The sequence below is a fragment of the Anabrus simplex genome, chromosome 13 (assembly GCF_040414725.1).
Source record: "Anabrus simplex isolate iqAnaSimp1 chromosome 13, ASM4041472v1, whole genome shotgun sequence".
Classification (NCBI taxonomy): Eukaryota; Metazoa; Arthropoda; class Insecta; order Orthoptera; family Tettigoniidae; genus Anabrus; species Anabrus simplex.
The window spans coordinates 62,587,958-62,612,161 of NC_090277.1; the positions used below are offsets into that span (position 1 = coordinate 62,587,958).

At 38.0% G+C, this 24,204-nt stretch overlaps 1 protein-coding gene across 1 annotated transcript in view; it reads left to right on the forward strand.

Moving 5' to 3' along the window:
* LOC136884740 (mucin-19) overlaps positions 1 to 24,204 on the forward strand; it is a 415,881-nt gene that overhangs the window by 10,441 nt on the left and 381,236 nt on the right. The window lies entirely within an intron of this gene.

Consider the following 24,204-nt stretch of genomic DNA (forward strand, 5'->3'; position numbering starts at 1 on the left):
GATACAGAGAACAGAGTTTCCTTCACAATCCCTTGCAGACTAAAATCACAAGGCGTCAAATCACAAGAGCGTGGTGTGCAATCAATAGCCTCACCGCGTCCGTTCCACTCTTGTTGTCCAAAATGTTTCGTCCGGGGTGAAACTCCATCTTGTTGCCAAATGAAATACTGAATATGACTGTGTTCCATCTTAGGTTCTGCGAAGTTCTGCTGCACTTTTAAAGCTTCTGGAAGAACTGTTCCTCGAAAAGAATACCGTAACAGAGCAATGCCTGGAATACACAGTCTTTATCCACAATTATGGTGATTAACACGTCCCTTTGGTTTGAATATTACCTCGTCTGTCTATAAAATTAACCACCAAAAAATGTGGATCAGCTTCATTCCGGAAAAACTCCGAGAAGTCAAATATTTTGTCATTAAGAGACCGCGGATTTTAAGGGGAAATTGAACCTTGTATACTGACAATGTTAAATTTGTCTCGTTAAGGTACACTTGTCCCAAGAACTATGCATGTCAAGAAAGTATAATTTTATTGGCTTGTAGAGCAGGATTGTCTCTCCAAAACTCCATTTTTATAGCTAAATATTTCGTATACATTGCTTTTTAGAAATCATTCGTAAGTTATTAAAAATCCAAATTTTTCAATTTAATTAATTGATAATTACCAAGTTTTCAGAAACTAACCATCTTAGGACAATGAAAATTATAGATACTGTATTACAAAGTATAAGCATAAGATCGCTTATGCATTTTTAAGAACTTCAGTAAAATAGTTTGGTAATTAACTATTAATTAAGTTGAAAAATATGGATTTTTAATAACTCACAAAATGATTCCTAAAAAACACTTAAGCAAACTATCTAGGTAGAAAAATGACCTTTGGAAGAGAAAATCATGTTCTACCAGCCACTAAAATTTTACTTTCTTCACATGCATATTTCTTGAGATAAATGCACCTAAACGAGACAAATTTAATATTGTCAGTGTACAAGGTATAATCTCCCCTTAAGGCAGTAATAGGTTAGAATGCAAACTAATTTGGTTATTATGAAGTGTCGACTAGTCCGTTCGTCCGTTGTGTAGTGAGAGTGACATAAATTCTAGGTACTCTTAATGGCCGTATCCCTGATTTTTATGCAAATATAATAGCATATCCGTTGTGCAGTCTAGAGAATACTTGTTATTCTCTTCAATAAGATTGTATTCTAACGTATTTAAGCCGACCTGTAAATCATAAATATCTACTTGCAATACGTGAAGTAATTTTGGCAGAAAATGCTTCAATTTTACATCTTTTAGGATTCTCTGCTGGCTCTTTCTAAATATACCCAACTGAGCATACACCTTTGTCGTTGACTCTTAACAACCAGAATGATCATTTCCTTCCTTGCGGACATTACGAGACCGACCGGATCTTGATGCATCTCCAATACTTCCTGTTGTTTCAAAATTTTCATTCAGTGTTTGCAAATGTTGCCGGGTTGGTAACGGTACACCAGGAAAACTCGTACTTAAATTGTTCTGAATTATTAAAGAATCTTTGTCATACTTCCACTAAAATTGAAACATGTTTATTAATATACGTGTGTGCTTTTGCAAAGAGCGATACAGTACAGAACAGAACAGAACACAGATTCCACTCCTTATAAGCAACAGCTGACTCATAGCTGACGACAGACAAATGTATGGGTTTATGTTAAGCTACAAACTATTTTTACCTAATTAAACCTAAATCTGAGCGTTTATCGTCTCCTTATTAATTAAAAAGTTCAATCTCTGAATTTATAATAAAAATATGTGTACAGCGTATACAGAATGTTCCGAGAAGTGTACTCGCTCTGTGAGTGGCTTTTTATCTTGTTTACTTTTGTTACCAAACAGATGAATTGAGCAAAGGAGTTACGTCAAATTCCTTTCGCGTTCTCCTGTTCTGGCGTCAATTGATTTTCTTTTATGGGATACATCAAATATAAGGTTTGCTACGCCAAAACAGCAACAGTCGAGGAGTTGTTAAAATAAAAGATCTAACAATTTCATGTGAAGTGGCTCTTAACGTTATAGAACCTTTGGTCGCGTTGGCAACCGTATCTTGAAAATGACGACCATTGATTTAAACATGTATGTACACTCAGGGTGGGTACCATACTTGTCCTTCGAGAACTTCTTTACGTTAAAATTCATGAAGTAATTGTATCGTTCTTTTAATTATCACAAATCTTTGTTTATATACACGACATTTATAGTCATTCAAACTTTGAGTCTTCTCCTGGGCACCCTGTATACACTGTACATGTGTGTTTATTTTAAATTGAGAGAGTGCATTCTTTCTAATTCCCTAATTCGGACCAAGTTTACAGGAAAGGTCTACTGCATTCTTGACGGACTGTACGCAGCACCTAGAAGAGTATATCACTTTGAATTTACGGTAGAGCTGGTATCTTCAGGAGGCCATGGAATGGAACATAGAAATGTACCTCCGTTCCCCACTGTTATGATAGCAAATGTTTGATGGGCGCAACGGAAAACATTAGTTAATATTGACTCTAAGAGAGCGCGTCTGCCTCGCCCGAACCAGAGCGCTTGTAATCTTGAGACTACACAGAGAAGCCTACTGCCAAGGAGCAGCTTAAAGAATTTCACAGCCTTCAGCAAACAAACCTAAGAGCAAAAATAGCTTGGAGGTGATTTCTCCGATAAAATCTAACTAATATCAAATTCTCTGCAATTATTTTATGATATTCTTTCCCTATCCCAACTCATCAGTTTGACTAGTCACAGCTACAATGGGGCTCTTCGATCACATTGTAATTAATGTGTGTCTAAATTAAACTATAACATTTCAACCTATTTAATACTACACATTATAATCATATATATTAATTAATTAACGGCAATGTTATATAAAATTTGATCGCGTGGCACAGTATTGTGAGAAAACCGCAACATTAACACCTATGAATTAATATCGAAAGAAAGTTCTCCATCTGAGGATTACTAGAAAAATATTATTATTATTGATTTAAGCCCACTAAGGAGCGCTGATTACTAGTTCTTCCTCGATGCTCTTCTTCGTTCCCAATATCTCGTGAGCCCAGCTGACAATTTCCCCGACTTCTACAGACTCTAGGTGGTGGGGTCCAAGACTGAACCATAGCACACAATTTGGAACGATATTCTATATCAATGTCTGAAATCCCAGCCAAATCCAAGTCCTTCTGTACTTCATTAAGCCACAAGCTTCATTTATTTGCGTAAAATAGTCATTTATTCAAATAATAAGATTCTTAGATCGTTGGTGTTAACTGTATTCACCGGTAGATGGCTCTATGAAAGTTGTCTCCACCGATCTTTCCATGCCAGTCAGAGAGAGGGCTCTGTAAAAGTTGTCTATGAAAATCTTTCTATGTTAGTCCGATAGATGGCTCTGCGAAATCAAGTTTTCACCAGAAGGTTAATTGTTGTTCCACGTTGATTCTAATAAGCGAGAAGCAGAAAGAAATCCATCTCAGAATATTCTGTACTTAAAAAAGTCCTTTATTGTGTAACTCACATTCAGTGAATGGTTATTAAATGAAATCTGTATACGCTGCGGAAATAGTAAATGGACATCTTAATTCGTGTTGCCACAGTGGTTTGGTTTATTTTCCACAACCTCAAGTAACCGACGTACTTAAAGGTATGATTCTACATGATAATGGTGTCATGAACCATGCAAGGTACTACAATGTACGTTGCATCCTTTCCTACTAACCATAGCGACATTCCAGGAGCAGGTCCTTACTGATTTGAGATTCAGGGGGTGAAGCAGGAAAATTCCAGATTTACCGCCTATTGAAAATTTTCGAGCATTATACGGCTAGCTTTATGTGATAGATTCAAGTCTTGATAATAGAATTCGTTGTGAAAATTGTATAAATGATACCAAGATCAAAAAATTCCGTATGAAAAGTCGCAACGGAAGTGTAAGTTTGAAGGCAAATAAATGGTCTTCCGGAGTTAACTATATTTACCATTATTTTATTCACGCTTCCTTTATCATCAGTTTCATTTATAGTCTTTGCTCGCAAATAATGTTGGGACAGGCCATTAGTTATATTGAAACGTGGACATGTTTCGGTTCACTGGACAGACATAAAAACTGGTATAACATATTGAATAAAGTATCTTATGGCAATATGATCTCGTATAGTTAAAATATTTGTCTATTAGATCTCTTGTGACATAACTTAATAGAAAATACGGATAAAATATGGTAGAATGACATTAAGAGGAGTATAACAGGTGGTATTGATTTAAAAAACTTGATTTTTAGTTTTTATAAAAACATTTATTTGGAGTTTCTTGATTATTTGATGTGTGTTTCATGGATTTTGGATGAGTGCAAGTATTTATAACTTTAAATTATAAATGTTACTGCACAAGCCATTTCTTGAGATTTCGAGAACGCTTGTTCAGTTAGGATAAGATATCCGGGAACTATTTGCCCTAGAAGGCGCTAATTTATGTCGATTTTTAGTAAACATCCTTCTGCACAATTTGGCTACATTGGTTATTATGATATCACTTCCTATTTGGTACTTAGGTAGTAAGAAACTTGGTAGCAGCTACGTTTTGTAAAACAACACATTGTTGCAAATGTTTCCCTTTTCTGAGAAACGACTTAAGGTGGAGCTCTTAAATTTTTACCTCTCATTAACAGAATTATTGCTTTTATATGGATCTACTACAATAGTAGATATATCACACACAGTTTGATCATAAATATTTTTAATAAGTAACTTTAAAAATTAAGTCCATAACTTTAATTGTAATAAAGATAGAACCAAGAAAGTAGACCAGTAAATGTACTAAATACTAATCTGTACCCTATCAAAATTTCGTTTCGTTATCTTGAAGAGTTGCAGAGAAACCGGGATTTAAATCTGTATTCAAATTAACATTACCAGAACGGCCTTTGATACTTTCCTTAAAATCTTATAACAATATTGTTGGCTCAATCCACCGAAATATTTTTGTTTCAAAAATAGGATCTTGATGTGTATGAAGAAAGTAGGAATTGACTGTAAAGATAGGAGGCTCTTCTGGAAAATTTATAAGAACCAGTGTACAAATGGATGGGTGTACAAGAATGGCTGGAATTAAGAAAGGAGTGAACCAGGTGTGTCAACTCTCATCATACCATTTCAACTTGTTTATTGAAGACACAATGTGTGTTTTAAAGGAAAGGACTAAGGAAATAAAGATCAATGGGGAAAGAATCCACAGTATTAGATTTGCTGATAACATTTCCACAGCAGTAGACTCTGAGAAGGAATTAAATAGAATGTTGAACGTTCTTTGTGATACATTGTAACTTTACAAACTTAATAGTAAGAAAACCAAAATTTGAGTTGTGAGCAAACATGGCAGGGAAGCTAATCTAAACATAAGAATAGCAAATTCCAAAGTGGAAAAAGTCCAACATTTCTGTTAACTAGGAAGCATTATAACTGAATACAATAGATGCACCGAAGAAGTTAAGAGAAGAATAGTTCATACTAAACAGGCCTTTCAAAATAAAATAATTGTTTAACAAATACCCATACAAGTCTTGAAACAATAAAAGATTTTGTAAAATCCTTTGTGTGGAGTGTACTACTTTGCGGTTGTGAGAGATGGACTATTGGGAACAAACAAATGTGAATCATCGGAAGCAACTGAAATCTGTATTTGGGGGAATTGACGACGACATGTTGTACTCAAAATATTTAAAAAACTAATCGAGATATTCTAAAGGAAGTCAATGAGCAACGGAGACTGATAAAGCATATGGAAAGAAGGAATTTAAAACTTGTCGGTCATATCCTGAGACTTAATGAATTTTTAGTAAACGTCTTTGAAGGAAAAATAATAGGAAGGAAAAGAAAAGGAAGACCAAGGAAGACATACTTCGAGGATGTGAGAGACGTGATAGCATGTAAAGACTACAAGGAAGTAAATAGAACAGCTGGATTGAGAGAAGAATGGTTGCAGCGATAAGGCTTAGCCTTTACTGTTTGATGATGATGTCAATATGATTTGGTGTACTTAATATATATGTCTATTAGATCTATTGCGAGATAAGTTAATGTAAAATATGTATTATAGACAATACAGATAAAATATGGTGAGATGATATTAAAATCTTATAAAAATCTTGGATTCATCCACCAACATATTTTTGTTTCATAAATAGGATGTTGAAGCAATAGATGATATATTGTGTGTAGTCAATACGGGATTGAAATGATGTCTAAAAGTTATTTTTACAGTAGTAGAAGATGTCACTAGATCCTCGTAGTTTGTTTGAAAATAGGCCTTACGGTCCGGTGGAACTTCGTATCATAAAATGTACGTGTGCTGCAGCACAGCACATACCGCTTAGTCGAGTAGCTCGTCTCCTTACTCCCAAGTCTTCTCAGTCCAAATATTTCAACGTTTTCCTAACACTAATCTGTTGTCGGAAATCATCCAGAACAAATCGTGCTACATTCCTTTGGATTTTTTTCTGTTCTCGAATCATATAATCCTGATGATGTTCTTATATACTGGAGCCATACTCTAATTTTGCTCTTACCCCCTCCTTTACGTCTTTACTACAACTCCTAAACATCCTCATAACTATACGAAGAGTTCTGTAACAATTAATTACAATCCTGTTTAATTGATTAATCCAATCAAGATCTTTGTTTATATTAATATCTAGGTATTTACACCAATACCCATAAGATACTTTCACTCCATCATATCAGTAATTTAAACGTAGGGGGCTTTTATTCTTTATTAAACTCACAATCAGACTTTTAACCCGTTTACCATCATACCATTATCTGTTGTCCATTTCACAACTTTGTCTAGGTCTTTTTTTTGTAGTCTCACACAATTCTTTAACTTATTTATTACTCTTTACCGTATAAACTCATCTGAAGAAAGCTTTATCTGTGATTCCCGTTCTTTACTCTTAACATTTTTTATACATAAGATAATATAAAGGTCCAACAACAGTGCCTTGAGGAACTCCTCTCTTAATGAATACAGGATGAGATAATGCTTCACCTACTCTAATGCTCGGATTTCTATTTTCTAGAAATATAACCACCCATTTAGTTACTCTTTTGTCTAGTCCAATTGCCCTGATAGTTTTCCACAATCATCCTTTCATAAGCCTTGGATAGGTCAGTAGCGATACAGTCCATTTGACCTCCTGAATCTGGAATATCAGCTATATATTGCTTTATAAGCATGTGATGTCACCTCAGTATTATGAAGTGTGTAGGGACACATTTATTTCCTAAATCTCAATCAAACTCCCTATTTTCATCCATAGATTGAACGTAAACCACATTCACCTCCTTTATCGGTGGCTATATTTGACGCCAAAAGTTTTAGCTCTTTGAAGGGAAGAGAGTACTTAGCGCTATATTAGAGTACTTTAAATTACCTTTAGCCAGGACAAACAAACTCTCAGCCCTCATAAAAGAGACTTAATTATCAAAAATCAAAGAGTATTTAGCAAATATTTAAAACTGTCAGCTCGTTTATAGTTTTGAAATTGATCAAAAGAACCCTGTGGGAGGGCTATGGTCTTGTTCAATAATGAATACGGCGTCGCCATATTAATGACTGAAGAAACAAATGAAAGTTAGTTTCAATATGAGACGAGTTGGCTGACCAAAGCCGCCTGCACAAAGACACGCCGAGGAACGGGGTAGCGTTTCAAAGCCCCCTCACTTCCGCTAGTAATTACCGGCACATTGTAATCATTGCCAGCGTTCACGGTATAGTTAGAAAAAGCGCTTCAGATTCAAGAACATAAAATGGAATGGAATGAGAAGGTTTAAACTTCTACAGGTAGTCAAGAGAATTCCTTAGCCTCTGTACTGGGACTAACGAAGCTTTAAATGCAGCATGGCATTTAAAAGGCAAGTTCTGTTTTAAAAATATATATAATACTGGCTATGGAAGTCTTTGCACGAATGTTCCGTTCAGAGAATAGATTTACATTAGAGTAAGGTGAATGTTTTTGTTTTCAAAGCGTTCCTTAAAGTAGAACGTTCTTCATCCAAAATTGATATTCGGACTTCTCTCGAAGTAGAAATTATTCAATATTGAAACGAGAGTGGGAAAATCCTTTTGAGGATTACTTTTTCAATTATTTCTACTTGTAATCGTTGTACGCATCCTCAAAGAAAGGGCATGTGCACATTATTAAGAATTTATACTGGAACAGCTGATACAAGAATTGAATGAGTTCACATAATAAATGTTACCATCCACGCTGGGGTTCCACAAGGGTGCGTTTTGTCTCCACTACTCTTCCTTCTATATTCAGGGTTTATATTTACGGAGGTCTTGACAGACTTGGACCAATGGTGAGCATCCTAATAACATCAGGTAGGCAAATTATGCAGTTGCATCTGCTGATTCCTTGGAAGGTCTTCAGCAACTCGTAGTTATGGTATCACAAGTAAGTGCACTGTTTGGTTTAAAAATCACTGTAAAGAAAAGACAAAATATACGGTTATTCCCCTCCTCCTCCTCCTCCTCCTCCTCCTCCTCAATCCTCTACCCTTGACAAGGCATGGCCGCGTTCATGATTTAACTGTCCTGATTTTCTTTCTCCAAGTCCAGTGCTTTGTCGCTATAAGCGTAGCCTCATGGGAAGATTTCCCCACCATAGTTTGCAGCTGGTCCACCCATCTGATTAGATGACTTTCTCGCGGTCTATTGCAATTAATCCTTCCCTCCACCACAAGCTTCTCCAGAGCGCCTGTTCTTTTGGCGATGTGACCAAATTACCGGAGGTAAGCCTGGCTCATCTGCTCAAGAAGCCTAGTATGGATGCCTAATTAATTCAGCAGGACGGTGTTCAGTCCAAGAAATTCGGAAAATTCGTCGGTAAACCCCGATCTCGAAGATCTCAATTTTCCGCATTCTTTCTCCCTTCCTTTCTTTCTTTCTTTCTTTCTTAATATGACATTTTTTAAATATTTATTTTGCTAGAACTGGGAAAGAAGCGGTCTTGGCCTTAATTAACATACATCCCCTGAATCTGCCTGGTGTGAAAATGAAAACTACGAAAAACTATCCTACAGGCTGCGAACATGGTCCCGAATTCAAGCTTATATCCACTTGTTAACATGGCCTTATTGCCATTTATAAAATAAGGGCCATGTTTTAGAAAAAAAAGTAATTACTGTAAGGCTTTTTATGAAATTTACAATAAGAATAACATATCATTATTTCAATCAATACTTCCATGGCTACTTTATTGAAATGATTTAAAAGCGTGCACAAACAGAATTCTTCAGAATCTGGAAGTTAGTATTTCTTATATTTATCTTAATCGTTATATTTCATGTTCCCGTTTTTTCTACTCCATCAACAATTTTAGAGAAGTTACATTCCTAGAATCTAAGAAAATAAGTTGCGGATTTTGAACAACGAAAATACGGTACAGTAGGATGAAATAATTGGCATTTACAAACATATCTCTTGAAGCAGCAGTGATAATTTCTGAATAAATAAAAATAAAAAATTCAAAGAAATTGTATGACTCCTAACGGTGTAGAAGTAACTCCCGCTTTAAGGGAGATTATGACAGAACTTCTGTAATTTTAACACCTTCACTCCAGTCCTCGGCTTCACTTTCTTCACCATTTAGACTCGTACATTTGCAATGTACATTACGTTTCAAACATATCTGGATTTGGGGCTGTTGTTCCATAAGTAGCTTCAAAGAACTCGGAAACTTATCGAACATCTCCCTTGATGAAATGAAATGGCGTATGCCTTTTAGTGCCGGGAGTGTCCGAGGACATGTTCTTTTGATTTCACTCCCGTAGGAGACCTGCGCGTCGTGATAAGGATGAAATTATGATGAAGACAACACAAACACTCAACCCTCATGCCAGCGAAATTAACCAAGTATGGTTAAAATTCTCGACAGAGAATGCCGTTTCTCAGCACGTATTGTACATAATTGAATCATACTTATCTACGGGCTTATACCGAATACATTATTTTTACAGTATTCAAAAATATACAAGCAAACTCTATTTTACGGCATCACTTCAATTATAACACGTACAAAGTATTACAGTAACTGTTTAGAACACAGGGTACAATATATACAGTAGTAAAACGAGAAACATACCTCGGTTATCACCTGTGGAAAAACATCCGTTAGTCTCTTCTGTTTGTTACTGTTAACCTTTCCTCCCACCACTTAGAAATTTCTCGTCAATACCACGCAGCCGAGATTCGTAAATGAAGCTTGCCATCCGAGAATTCGGGGCTTGCTTTCGTTCGTGACCGGTAAACAGCGAGGCTTGGAAAATTTTTGATCATTAGAAGTTTAAGTTTTCGGTTCCCGTCATATTAGCTCCCAGATTCACTGTAAACCTTTCTTTACTTGTTCCTCACAAACTACAAATGCCATATTGCAGAGTTAATGTTGCACAAATTTCAAGTTACAGAGTATTTTTTGTTTCAGGGAAGGAAACGTTTGCTTCGAGAAATCGAGAAATTCGTGTAACCGAATTTCGAGTAATAGACAAATAAATACACGTGAATAATAGAACAAACGGTCGGGAAATTTAAGTTACTTCGAGATACTGAAAATTCGAGTAATCAAAGTTCGAGATATCGAGCTTCCACTGTATTATGATCTTTCTTACTCTTAAAAGCACCGCTGAAACTTATTCGTCTGCTTAAGTCATTCCACGCCATCTCTCCACTGACAGCTCGGAACATACCACTTAGTCGAGCAGCTCATTGCCTACTCCCAAGTCTTGCCAGCCCAGAGTTAACAACATTTTTGTAACACTACTCTTCTGTCGGAAATCACCAAAAACAAAATAAAGCTGCATTCCTTTGGACCCCTTTCAGATCTCAAATCAAGTAATCCTGATCAGGGTTCCCATACACCGAAACCGTACTCTGATTGTGGTCTAACCAGGTACTTATTTGCCTTCTCCTTTACATCTGTACTACAACTCTTAAACACCCTCATAACCATTTGAAGAGATCTGTAACCCTTACTTTTTATAATCCCGTTTTTTTGTGATTACCCCAACTAATATCTTTCCTTACGTTAACACATAGGTACTAATAGTGATCCGCATGAGTTCATATTACCCCATAAACACAGTAATAAAAAGTAACGATATTATCGAAGTCTTTTTACAGTCGCTCACAACCCTTTCACTTATTTATTACTCTATAACATCATCTGCAAAAAGTCTAATGTCTGATTACACTTCTTTACTTATAATATGTATATGAGAAAATATATTGGTCCAATAACAGTGCCTTGAGGAACTCCCCACTTAATCATTACAGGATCTGATAATGCTTCACCTACTCTAATTCTCTTGATTTATATTTTCTATAAATATAGCTGCCTACTCAGCCACTCTTTTGTCTATTCCAGTTACCCTCGTTTTTGTAAGTAGTCTCTCATGGTAAACCCTATAAAAAGCGTTGGAAAGTTCTATTAAGGGATCAGCTTGACATTTCTTGTCTTGCTACGTTTAATGTTGTAACACCACTGTATAATATACAGCGGGTGATTGTTTGGTCTACCCTGTCAATATACTTTCGATATCTAATTTTATACAATGTTTCTCTGCTACAGGTTCCGGGAGCCCCAACTCCCTTCATCAGCGATTTCTTCATCAATATCAATATTTCACATATCTAAAGATCTAACATTGTGTTTTACATAAAACGTAATATATATAGGATAAACCGAAATTCACGCACTCGGGTGTCGCAGCGTGACTCCTCACATGCCAGCAATAAAAAATGTATCTTACAGAAGTTCGTCCTGCGAGTATATCGGGCAGAAAAAGGACGTTGAAGTGTGGCAATCTGGCAACACTGTAACCACATGTAGGGTAACTACCTCTGTCAGCACATATTCGTCGTGCTGTACAGTTGGTGCAATGGATAGTATTTTGTGTTAGCATGCAGGAGGTCGAGGGGTTGATCCTGCGTTGAGGCGTATGTTTTTTATTTCGTAAATGTAGTCCTCGTGGTATGGTATCTGGCATCCTAATCGTCAGCAGCGAATAAATTCATGCCCACGACGTGGAAATGTTGTCTTTCAAAGCTGACCAACGAAAACGATTGTTCGTCCATTTGTAGGATCGTAGTATGTAAGTGCAGATGGTTCCTAGAGGACCCGCTGCAATCGCTCTTGACGGTTAAGATGCCAGATACCATACCACGTGGACTACATTTACGAAATAAAAAACATACGCCTCAGCCCAGGATCGACCCCTCGACCTCCTGCATGTTAACCCAAAACGCAAACTACTGCACCAACCGTACAGCACGGCTAGTCTGTGCTGACACAGATAGTTACCGTACATGTGGTTACAGTGTTGCCAGATTGCCACTTTTCAACGTCCTTTTTCTGCCGGACATACTCGCAGGACGAACTTTTGTGAGAGCCTTTTCTTTTATTACTCGCACGTGAGGAGTCGCACTGCGACTCCCGACTGCGTGAATTTCGGTTTACCCTGTATATAAAGTGTTATATCTGACGATTTTTAATGTAAAACAGATTAATGTACGATATTGAGATGTGGGGAATGTTGATATTAATGTAGAAATCGCTGGTGAAGGGAGTTGGGGCTCCCGAAACATGTACGAGAGGACTATTGTATAAAATTATATATTGATAATATATTGACAGGGGGGACCAAACAATCACCCAGTGTATATTATATGAAACTAGTCAATACGGACCAAATAAGGGACCGAAAATTTTCAAATTTTTCGAACACCACTGTATACTAATTAAGTAATATATAGATTAGATCACACCCTAGATATCCCTGAATTTAAATGGGGAGTTTTGGAAAATGCTGTACAACATTGTTTTCGTAATTTCGACATGAACAGACAGGTAAAATTTGGACCGAACATTTTTTTGACTTTCATATACGTAATCCAATATAAAAACGAAGTATGGGGTAACAATTCGAAGTACACCGAAAATAAGAATATAATTTCATTTATATCGATAGCAGAGCAAAATATGAGAATGTGCTATAGCTTCGAACCCGAAATCTCCTCTGCTTTTTCTAGGAATCACTCTTGTTGAACTGACTGTCAATGAACACATTTAATGTTATAAAAAAAATCCCAAAATCAGAAATCATATCTTCAAGCTACGCAGGGTAATCCTTTTTTTAATTCGACATTTATTTCAAATTAGTGTGCAGACACAATTTCCTGTAAAATCTCCTTAATGAATGTTTATTAATTTCATTTATCAATAAATTACGTGGAGATTTTCTCTCCCCCTTTTACTTTGAGCTAAGCATGGCCTTCTGGAGTATGCCGGGAACACCTCTTTCACGTAATCTGTAATATCATGGCCCCCCGGAGCTGTTGACATACCGTGCCGGGTGTGTGACGGAGACATCTGTACCGTGTATACCCAGCACATTAGCGAGTACCCCTTCCACAACCCCTCTCCTCAGTCTCCGCGCTTGGAGAAGTAATTTTAGAAAAACAAACCGACTTTCAGTTCGTTAAAGCAAAGTTATCTACACTCTTTAACTGACTTTCCACCCTGGGAAATATACATACACACCCTTATGAATAAATTGTAATGTTAGTTTCTAATTTAAACTTTTCTCGTGTTCCACTCACTCACTTCTTTCCCCTGATGACGTAACTCTCTCGTTCACTCTCTCTCTCTCTCTCTCTCTCTCTCGCTAACAGTGTCAATATACTTAAAATAACATTAAATATTGTTTTTACTTGCCTTTTTTTTCTCCTCTTACGTAAAATTAACTGCCAATAGCAGCCATTCGCTGTTATAACTCCTCAAAGAATTTCAAAATTAAAAGCAACGCAAATGAGAAACGAATTTAGTGAAATGTAGGGTGATTTTCAAAGATTATACCGATATTTGAGGAGTTAATAGTGAATGAATTAATGAATTAATAGAATACTTCTCTCCCCAAGTCACGGTTGACCACTGACTAGGGACAGAGTATTCACTTATTTCAAGCATAATATAATAGATGCAGTTACTTTTTTACAATATACAAAATTAAAGAGAACCCAATAATAATAATAATAATCGTATGGCCTCAGCTACCGTTTGCAGACATTTCGATTTGACGCCATCTGGCTGTCTGCTCGTCAATTTCGACGTTCCGGTTTACTCTGTCTGCCATCTAGCGGACCTAGAGTAAACCGGATCTCTCTTGGGCGTCTATGGCTGAGATTTAATTAATTTTGTCGGGTAAATACCAAATGTATCACCAGAGATCTTTTACATGCCGACATCGTACGACATGGAGTGTCGAATGGACTATTTTCCGCCCTTCAAAAATCCGACTACCTCTGCCGGGTTTGAACCCGCTATCTTGGGATCCGGAGGCCGACACTCTACCACGGACCCAATTAAGAAATATATTACAAAATTATTTAAATATATTTTATTTCACATAAATAGTACCTGGACATATCTTTAATTCTTCTTCTTTTCTTCATTGGGCCTCTAAATATTAGTTCCTAATTGGCGTCGACCTCTACCATGTTTTTCTTCCCTTCCCACCTAGATATATCTGCTCCCTTCACAAAGCTATGGGTTGTTCATATTGGGTCTTGTTGGATTATTTCTCTCTCTTCACCTGGTAGTCCTAGAGTGGAGAGTCTGATTCTACCTAGCCCCTCACATTCGAAAAGTATGTGTTCAGCTGATTCCTCTGCTTCACTGCATTTCCTACATATATTGTCTCATTACTCTAATTCTATGTAGATGTTTTTTCAGATGTCAGTGTCCTATCAACAATCCTACTACCCATCTTATATTTTATCTGCTGAGTTTCAACAGTTCTTTAGCATGCTTCTTGTTTCTTCCTTATCACTTCCTTTGCAAGCCTGCATCCTGGAGTATTTTTCCAGTTTTCCATTTGTTTCTTTTGTACCCATTTTCCTATGTAGTATTGGGCTTGTCCATAGGAAATCCCGCATACAGGTTTTGGGCCTACAAAATATGTTTCCACCCCTTTTGTGGCCAGTTTATCTGCCTTTTCATTTTCTTCTGGTACCCATATTATTTTGACAATGTTGTACTTTGAGAGCTTCAGGAGAAGTGAATGGCAATTCCAGACAATTTTGGATATTATCCGTACTGCCTCTAGTGCCTTAACGGCCACTTGGCTGTCCGTAAAAATGAAAATTTTCTTATTCCTATAGTTCATTTTCAGATTTTCTTCAAGCCATGTTGTGATAGCTATCACTTCAGCTTGAAAGACTGTAGTGGTTTCTCCAGGCTCATCTGGATTGATCTCTCAGGTCTTCCCCCGTTGACCCCTCCTCCTGTGCCATCTAGAGTCTTTGAGCCATCAGTCCGCCACACTATATCTTATTTTTCAGTGTTCCATTTGTTGATATCCCAGTCTTCTTTTTTATTATCTGGGTCTCAAACGGTTATTTTTCAACGTTGTACTTTGGTATCATATGACCAAAAGGCATGTGTAGAACTTCCTCTGTTATCACTCTGTTAATTTTACAGTGTCCTAGATTGGATCTTTGAGCATTCCAGCACTCTGATTGTTCCAATATACATCAACTCATTCTAGTCTGTCCTTTTATGAAATTGCGTAATGATGGGAGGTCTAGTAAAGTATTCAAGGCTTCTGTCGGCGTAGTTCTCATAGCCCCAGTTACGGCTATGCATGCCATTCTCTGTAGGCTATAATGTGCTATCTTCTATTAGTCATTATATAAACCTGACAGAATCTAGGATACGTCGACAAACATACTCTTACTGCCAGCTACATGAAACTTTTCTCTTTTCATCCTTCTTTAATTTCTTTTCCCACATCCCTCTTTCTTATAATATTACAGAAGTTCGTTCGGGATCTCTGGAGACAATGTCGAAAGGGTAATTAGCTTATGGAAAGCCATTTCTCCACCAACGATAATGCTCAATTGAAAAGCCAGCATTTCTGTCCATAGCCCGACAACGTAATTTCTATTGCAGCAGACGTTTTCGAAGAGCTAGCATGTCTACCTTATCTCACTCCTCCTGGCAGGCTATCAACAGGCCATTGATAGTGCGTGGACGTCTATTTCCTAAGGCCCTTTTAGGAGTAAAATGCATAGAAGTCCATGGGTAACCCAACAGGTGCCTTCACCGAAATGTCAGTAAAAGGAATTGCACATATTCCAGTTTTCGTCTCCATCTATATATATAAAAGCAAGTCGGGCTGGAGCGATGTATATATAAATATTTAAAAATGAAAAAAGACGTGAATTAATGAGGCACTTCCAGAAATGTCAGAAATTTGAAACTTGGTACGAGGGAAACTGATGACCCCAGTATCCCTAGAAAAATCGGAAATTCTCAAAATTCCTTGAAGGGGGCACGCTGGGGGGGCTCAAATTTTGGGCTCAGCATAAGAACACAGTCGTATAGTATATCCAAAACGATAACCTATAGGTTTCGTGGGCTTAAAAATTTTCGGGAATTTCCTCATTTTTATCCCCTATCCCCCCAAATCAAGATGGCGGCACAACCTGCCAGACGAGGTAGACAATTGAAAATTGGTGAAATTATAGCTTTTGGTCCCTAACCGACGGGAAAATTCCAAGATGTTAAATGTTTCACTTTTTACCCCCAAAGATATCGAAATATGGAGGCAATTTTAATGACTGTGCAGACATTCCTTTTGAGCTATTTTTTTGGCTAAACGGTAAGTCGTATCACAAAACGGATGGAACAACGTCCCTTCAATTCGGAGTGATCTACAACTTTGGTCCTGTGACATTTTGTCGTATCTCTCTCCCTTATACGTTAAATTTGGCCGTATTTCTGGATTGTTCGTAAATTTGGTGATTTTTGCAAGTATATTTCATTGTTTGACACACTTGTAAGAATGATAGGATCATCGCGTTATGTGCGCACATTGGCACGATTAAGGGACATATGTGTACCAAATTTCATAATTCTAGCTTATACATAAGTAGGCAAAACGTAATGTAAATTGTAAAAAATGCACCCAAATTTCACCCTATTCAAAATTTGAACTCAATTTACAACCTTAATATGGGAGATACGAGGATGTGGTTTAGCAACAAACATTTAGAGCGATAAATGAGGCGTCTGATGGCGCAAACCGTTTCTTAATATCATAAACCGTTTAGGAGATATAAATCTCGAAGTGGAAGTCTGCACTTTTCAACGTGCTCATGCTTATCCGTCATCTATATAAATAAAATCGTAACGACCGTGTGTCTGTACGTTGGTTATTTTGTCGAAATTTCCGTACAGTTTTCCGTTTCAGGTGTAATAATGACCATCTGCATCATTTTTAGCTTTAGTGTCTGCTTGTCTGTTTGTTTGTCTGTTTGTCTGTTTGTCTGTTTGTCTGTTTGTCTGTTTGTCTGTTTGTCTGTCCTTCTATAACTTGAAAACTACTGGATATATTTCCACCAAACTTCATATTTAGAATCCGCCTGTCCTTCGGTAGGTTTTAGCGCAAAAAATAAAATAGTAACGACCGTGTGTCTGTACATTGATTATTTTGGCGAAATTTTCGTACAGTTATCCGTTTCAGGTGTAATAATGACCATCTGCATCATTTTTAGCTTAGGTGTCTGTTTGTCTGTCTGTTTGTCTGTCATTCTATAACTTGAAAACAACTAAATATATATTTCCACCAAACTTCATATTTAGAATCCACCTCTCCTTGGGTAGGTTTTAGCGCAAATATCGTTTCTAAATCCCTGAACTGAGTGGGGATTTTTACGAAACCGAAACCGTTATTTTGCACTCCCTCAAAGTATACACAACCGAACTTAATGGAAATCAACCTGCCTTAATGAAAATTAATTTCTAAACCGTTTTTTCTCATGTGCATCATTTCGATAACAGGATTTAGTAAGGGAGATATCATTAACGGACCGTTTTTCGGTACAAATCCCAGCGGACTTAACGCAAGAGCGGGTGTGTGTAAAGCGTACTTCTTACAACTTGAAAACTAACAAGATATTTGAACCAAATTTTATATATAGCATCCATCTGTCCAAGGGTAGGTTTCCTTGGTGTCAGTTAGTTAGTTAGTTTGTTTGTTTGTTTCTTTGTTTGTTTGTTTGTTTGTTTGGTCTGTTTGTCTTTCTCTAACTTGAAAACTACTGGATATATTTCCACCAAACTTCATATTTAGAATCCACCTATCCTTTGGGGAGGTTTTAGGGCAAATATTGTTTCTAAATCCCTGAACTAATTGGGGGTTTATACGAAATCGAAACCGTGATTTTGCACTCCCTCAAAATACACACAACCAAACTTAATGGAAATCTACCTGCCTTAATGGAAATTAATTTCTAAACCTTTTCTTCTCATGTGCATCATTTCAATCACTTACAGGAAAGATAGTATGATCAAACTCTACACGGACATTGGCCCACCCAGTACCCATATGTGAGCCAAATGCTATGTCACATAATTATCCGAAAAGTAATTCAGTGTAAGATATTCTTACACAAATTTCAACCTATTCAACGTTTCTGATTCAATCTGACCCATGAATAGATTAGATGCGAGAAAATATCATAGGACCAGCCATTTAGATCGCTAAATACTGCGCCTTACGGTACAATCCTTTGTCGATATGACGTACCGTTTAGCAGCAGTTAATCTGTAAATGAAGGTCTGCAATATTGTAAACATTCATATACTTTCGTATGTCCATCTGTATATATTCATTGATGTCGATTTGTAGCGATCGAGAAAGATGTGTCTGTTATTGTAATCAGTACTCCCTACGCCGACTTTGACTGCTGGCAGTAGAAATGGGGACCTTCTCCAACTCCTGTGTAACTGGCATTAGTAAGGAGGGCCTACCATTTTAATGAATAATTCACTTTTCGATTTGTCTTGCAGAAGGCAAGGGATCATGCAGTTTTGTTCGAAAGTCCCCTACTCTATTGTGTTTGGCTCTAGGCCAGGGTGCCCGCCATTATAAACAAATGTTCCAATCTAAAATTTGACTAGCATTAGGCATAGTGGCCTGCTATTTTCATGGAAACTCACTAATTCTGTGTAACTGGCAGTAAGCTGGCTAGCAGCAGTAAAAAGGGACTGTCATTATAATGATAACTGCACAACTCAATTTTGACTGGTGGTAGGGAAGTTGCCTGGTATTATAATAAAAACTCCTCAACTGTAACCTGTCTGAAAGTAGGAAATGGGTCTGCCATTGTAACTAAAACTCCCCAAATCAATTGTGACCGCGCAGTAGGCATTGGAGCCTGCAATTATAATGTAAACTTGCCAACTCGATTCTGAATGGCAGTAGGCAAGTGAGCCTGGCGTTATCATCACAACTCCGCAACCCTCACTTTACATTGGAAACAATGTATGTGGATCTCCCCATGCTATTTCTCGGATAAGGCTAAGAGACATGCAATTTTAGAACAATCTCATTTGCTGCACGCACAGTATTTACGTCGATATCCGTATACAATGTAGAATACCGTAGCGAAGCAAGGGTACATTTGCTAGTTCTCGCTAAGAACAGACGATTAGAACGAGAGGTGTGGCTGGATGCTTTATCTTGAAGGAACCATAGCTATTTCTTCACCCTCTCATACAGTGCTGGGATATCTGTGTTGTAAATGGGTGTTAAAACCTCTTGCTGATAGTATGTAGCGTTCACCTTCACATTATTAGTGGCACGGTCTTTCCTTTGTAGCAGTATCCAGCGATGATCATGAAACTTTGGAAAACTTTCCTGGCATTCTTTATACAATGTTTGATTTTAAAAACTGTCTCTAGGTTGGTAGTAAATTGAGTGGGGTTTGTTACAGTCATATGCTTCGTCTATTGTCACCACATTTTTCCATCTGTCCCCTGCCAGACAGCTTTCTTGAGTTAGTGCGACGTTCCGAAATGTGACGGCTTGTGAACTCGGAGTTTATGCTGCTTTTCTAATTTCAGGTCCTTGTTGATCATGGTGCTAACTGTTGAAACAGGACATCCCCAAATTATGTGCAATAGTCCCTTGGGGGGCAGAGTTACCACCAGAGACAAGGGCCTTCACTTCCCTCACCATTTCTAGTGTAGTATTACTGGTGGCTGGTCGTGGATTTGCATGTTTTTCCCCTCTGGAATTAAGCCCAGTCGGCCTTTGCACTGATCCCGTTCTTTGGTATCAAGAAATCACGCTTCTTGCACATTCCTTGGATTGCAGAATAGCTCTGTTTAGCATGGGGAAGGGCTATCACCACTCCCCGTTTTGACGTGCTCAAGTTGTTAACAGCGCCGCCAGTGGCCTTCAGACTCGTCACCAGAGAACCCAAACGACCTTCTGTGCATAGTTTTGCTGTTCTCTCGCTGTCTTCCATTCATTGTTTAATAAATTAACATAAGTGTAAAGTTCGGGTTCATTTTCGATGTTAACTATCTTGAAGAGTTAATAAGATACTCTGAGCAAAATTAATTCGCCTAGGCTGGGTATATGATATTGCCACAAGTATCAGTGTGACTGCTTCTACGAGCTGAGTCTAGTGAAATGAAACGTATGCATCGAATGTAACAAATGTATTCCTGAGTCACATAATCAAGTGAGTGAAACACACAATGTTCGGTATTGCCACGACCACAGTGGGCAAGTAAAGGGCCCCACAGCTCTTCGTTCCAAGTGTCCGGTGCCAGACCCTGAAACTTTAAAAATTTTGTGAATTTGAAGAACTTTGGATTGATTGATTGATTGATTGATTGATTGATTGATTGATTGATTGATTGATTGATTGATTGATTGATTGATTGATTGATTGATTGATTGATTGATTGATTGATTGATTGATTGATTGATTGATTGATTGATTGATTGATTGATTGATTGATTGATTGATTGATTGATTGATTGATTGATTGATTGATTGATTGATTGATTGATTGATTGATTGATTGATTGATTGATTGATTGATTGATTGATTGATTGATTGATTGATTGATTGATTGATTGATTGATTGATTGATTGATTGATTGATTGATTGATTGATTGATTGATTGATTGATTGATTGATTGATTGATTGATTGATTGATTGATTGATTGATTGATTGATTGATTGATTGATTGATTGATTGATTGATTGATTGATTGATTGATTGATTGATTGATTGATTGATTGATTGATTGATTGATTGATTGATTGATTGATTGATTGATTGATTGATTGATTGATTGATTGATTGATTGATTGATTGATTGATTGATTGATTGATTGATTGATTGATTGATTGATTGATTGATTGATTGATTGATTGATTGATTGATTGATTACACTCCAGGGTTAGTTTCTGCCCCGGACACAGCGAGTGATCCCACCTCTACCGCCTCAAGGGCAGTGTCCTGGAGCTTGAGACATTCGCTCGGGGATACAACTGGGGAGAAGGAGCAGTACCTCGTCCAGATGGCCTCATGTGTTATACCGAACAGGGGCTTGCGTGGGATGAGAAGATTGGGAGGAACGCGTTCGTGGTCTTAAGTTATGTACCATCCAGTCATTTATATGGAGAAGAAGTGAGAAACCACGGAAGAAACACTTCAAGGATGGCTGAGGTGGGAATCGAAACCTCTCTAATCAGTTGACCTCTCGAGGCTGAGTGGACCCCGGTCCAGTCCTCGTACTAGTTTTCATATTTTGTGGCAAAGCCGGGAATCGAACCCTGGCATCCGGGGGTGGCAGCTAATCGCACTAACCAGTACACCACAGAGGCGGACTTAGATCTACTTCCCGAAATTGTTTCCTAAACTATAAGACTGCTTGAGTGAATGATGTTTGATTTTGTGAGTAAACGTGTACACACAGTTCAAGAAATCAGGCGAACATGTTTCTGAACGTATGCCATGCTCCACAAAGCAATACCTCACACCCAGGTATAGTACCAAGTAAACCTTTATTCTTTACCGTTGAAGTATACAAAAGAACATCGATGGATTCGCGTTCATTTTCAGAACACAAACGGAAAAGCCCAAATAGGGATGAAAACAAATAGATAACACTCCTCCAGAGTGGATTTTTATCACAGTTGAAGAGCTTCTGTATGGTGTATGTCCTCCACGAGCATTTATCACAGCTTGGCACCTACATGGCATGTCGATGGAGGTCACGTTGCGGTATCCGGTCCCATTCATCAATGAGAGCCTGTTCGAGGTCTTGGAGAGTCTGTGGTGCAACAGGATGGCCGCGAACACTTCTGTCAAGCCTACCCACACATGCTCGATGGGATTAAGGTCGGAGCTCACTGCTGGCCATTCCATCTCTTTGAATGTCCAATTCTCGTAAGACAGCCTTGGTGATGCGCGCTACATGAGCCCTGGCATTGTCGTACATGAGTACGAATTCAGGGCCAACACCGTATGCAGCAACCAACACATGCTGTACCAGTATCTGTTCGATGTACCCCCCAGCTGTAAGATTACCACAGACGACGACAAGATCCGTACGGCCATGCCACGCATCAGTCCTCCAACGTTGACGTCCATCACGTTGTGTGAGGGGAAATCTGGACTCGTCTGTGAACAACACAGGTCTCCATTGGCGACGTTGCCAGTTGACGTGGATACGGGCAAACAGAAGGCGAGCTGCGCGATGTTGCTGCGTTAAACGGGGCACTCGAACAGGACGTCTGGGTCGTAAGGACACTTCTCTTAACCTTACTGTCTGGTCAGACACCGTGACTCAATTGACCCTTGTTGCAGTTCTCTGGTAGTTGCTGAACGACGCCGCAACGCACATCGTGAGGGGTTGTCATGCGTCCACGACCTTGTCCAATCCACCTTGTGAACTGGCCTGTCTCACTGTAGCGATTCCATAAGCGGTGAATAACTGACGGAGAGACATTGAGATCCACAGCAACACGACGAAAAGTCCATCCTTCCTGGATCAAAGTGACGGCCTTTGCGAATTAAAACTCATTAAGATGTTTCATGGGATGTGCTAGTTGACATACAACGAGCTCAAATGACCGCAGTAGTCTGTGAGTCTCACAACAACACACGGACGTATCGCTATTCACTTTGTTTTGAAGGGTCACCTGACAGTTTAAAGCATGGCTACACCTACAGGTGGAGTATAACTTCGATTTGACATACCCTGAGTAGCTAAGGTCTCAAGGTACCAAATTAACTTTCACATACCAGACGTTACAAAACATGTTCCCCTAATTTTTTTGAACTGTGTATTTGTTCTTATGGTAATATTAAGATACATTCTTCAGTTATACTTACAGTAGGTAAATTAATTTGCATTTTCAATGTAATACTATTACCGTAATTAGGTTCATATATTTATATTATTATGGTTAAGTATAGGATAAGGCCAGGAGCCGTAACTTCGCCATTCCTAAAATCATTTATTATTATTATTATTATTATTATTATTATTATTATTATTATTATTATTATTATTATTATTATTATTATTATTATTATTATTGAACCTCCGTGGCTCAGACGGCAGCGCGTCGGCCTCTCACCACTGGATACCATTGTTCAAAATCCCGGTCACTCCATGTGAGTTTTGTGCTGGACAAAGCGGAGGCGGGACAGGTTTTTCTCTGGGTACTCCGGTTTTCCCTGCCATCCTTTATTCCACCAACACTCTCCATTCTCATTTCATAGCATCTATCAGTCATTAATAAATCACTTTGGGAGTGGCGATCCCATCGTACTATTAGCCTATATCTGCTTCATTCATTCCATCCCTGACCCGGTCAATGACGGGAAAAGAGGTTATAGGTTTTCATTTTTATTATTATTATTATTATTATTATTATTATTATTATTATTATTATTATTCCGGGTTTTTGAGATTTAACAGGTAAGAATGCAAACTTATTGCAGCGCGTAGAGAGTTTTCTCTAGCCAGCTCTGTGGTTGTGTAGGAAGAGGAGCATACAATGTAGGGGTTCTAATGGATCGTACCCCTTATATTTATGCTAATCTTACTACACGCCCATTGAATGGGTTAAACGATATTTCCTACTCATTTAAATGACATTACATTCTAACACATTATAGCCTCAAAATCCGGTCTCTAATAAGATGACGATGTTCAGATGTGATTTCAGCGTCGGACGTACTATGATCATATTGCTGGGCTCATATATCCCAAACGGATGAAGATCTCCCTA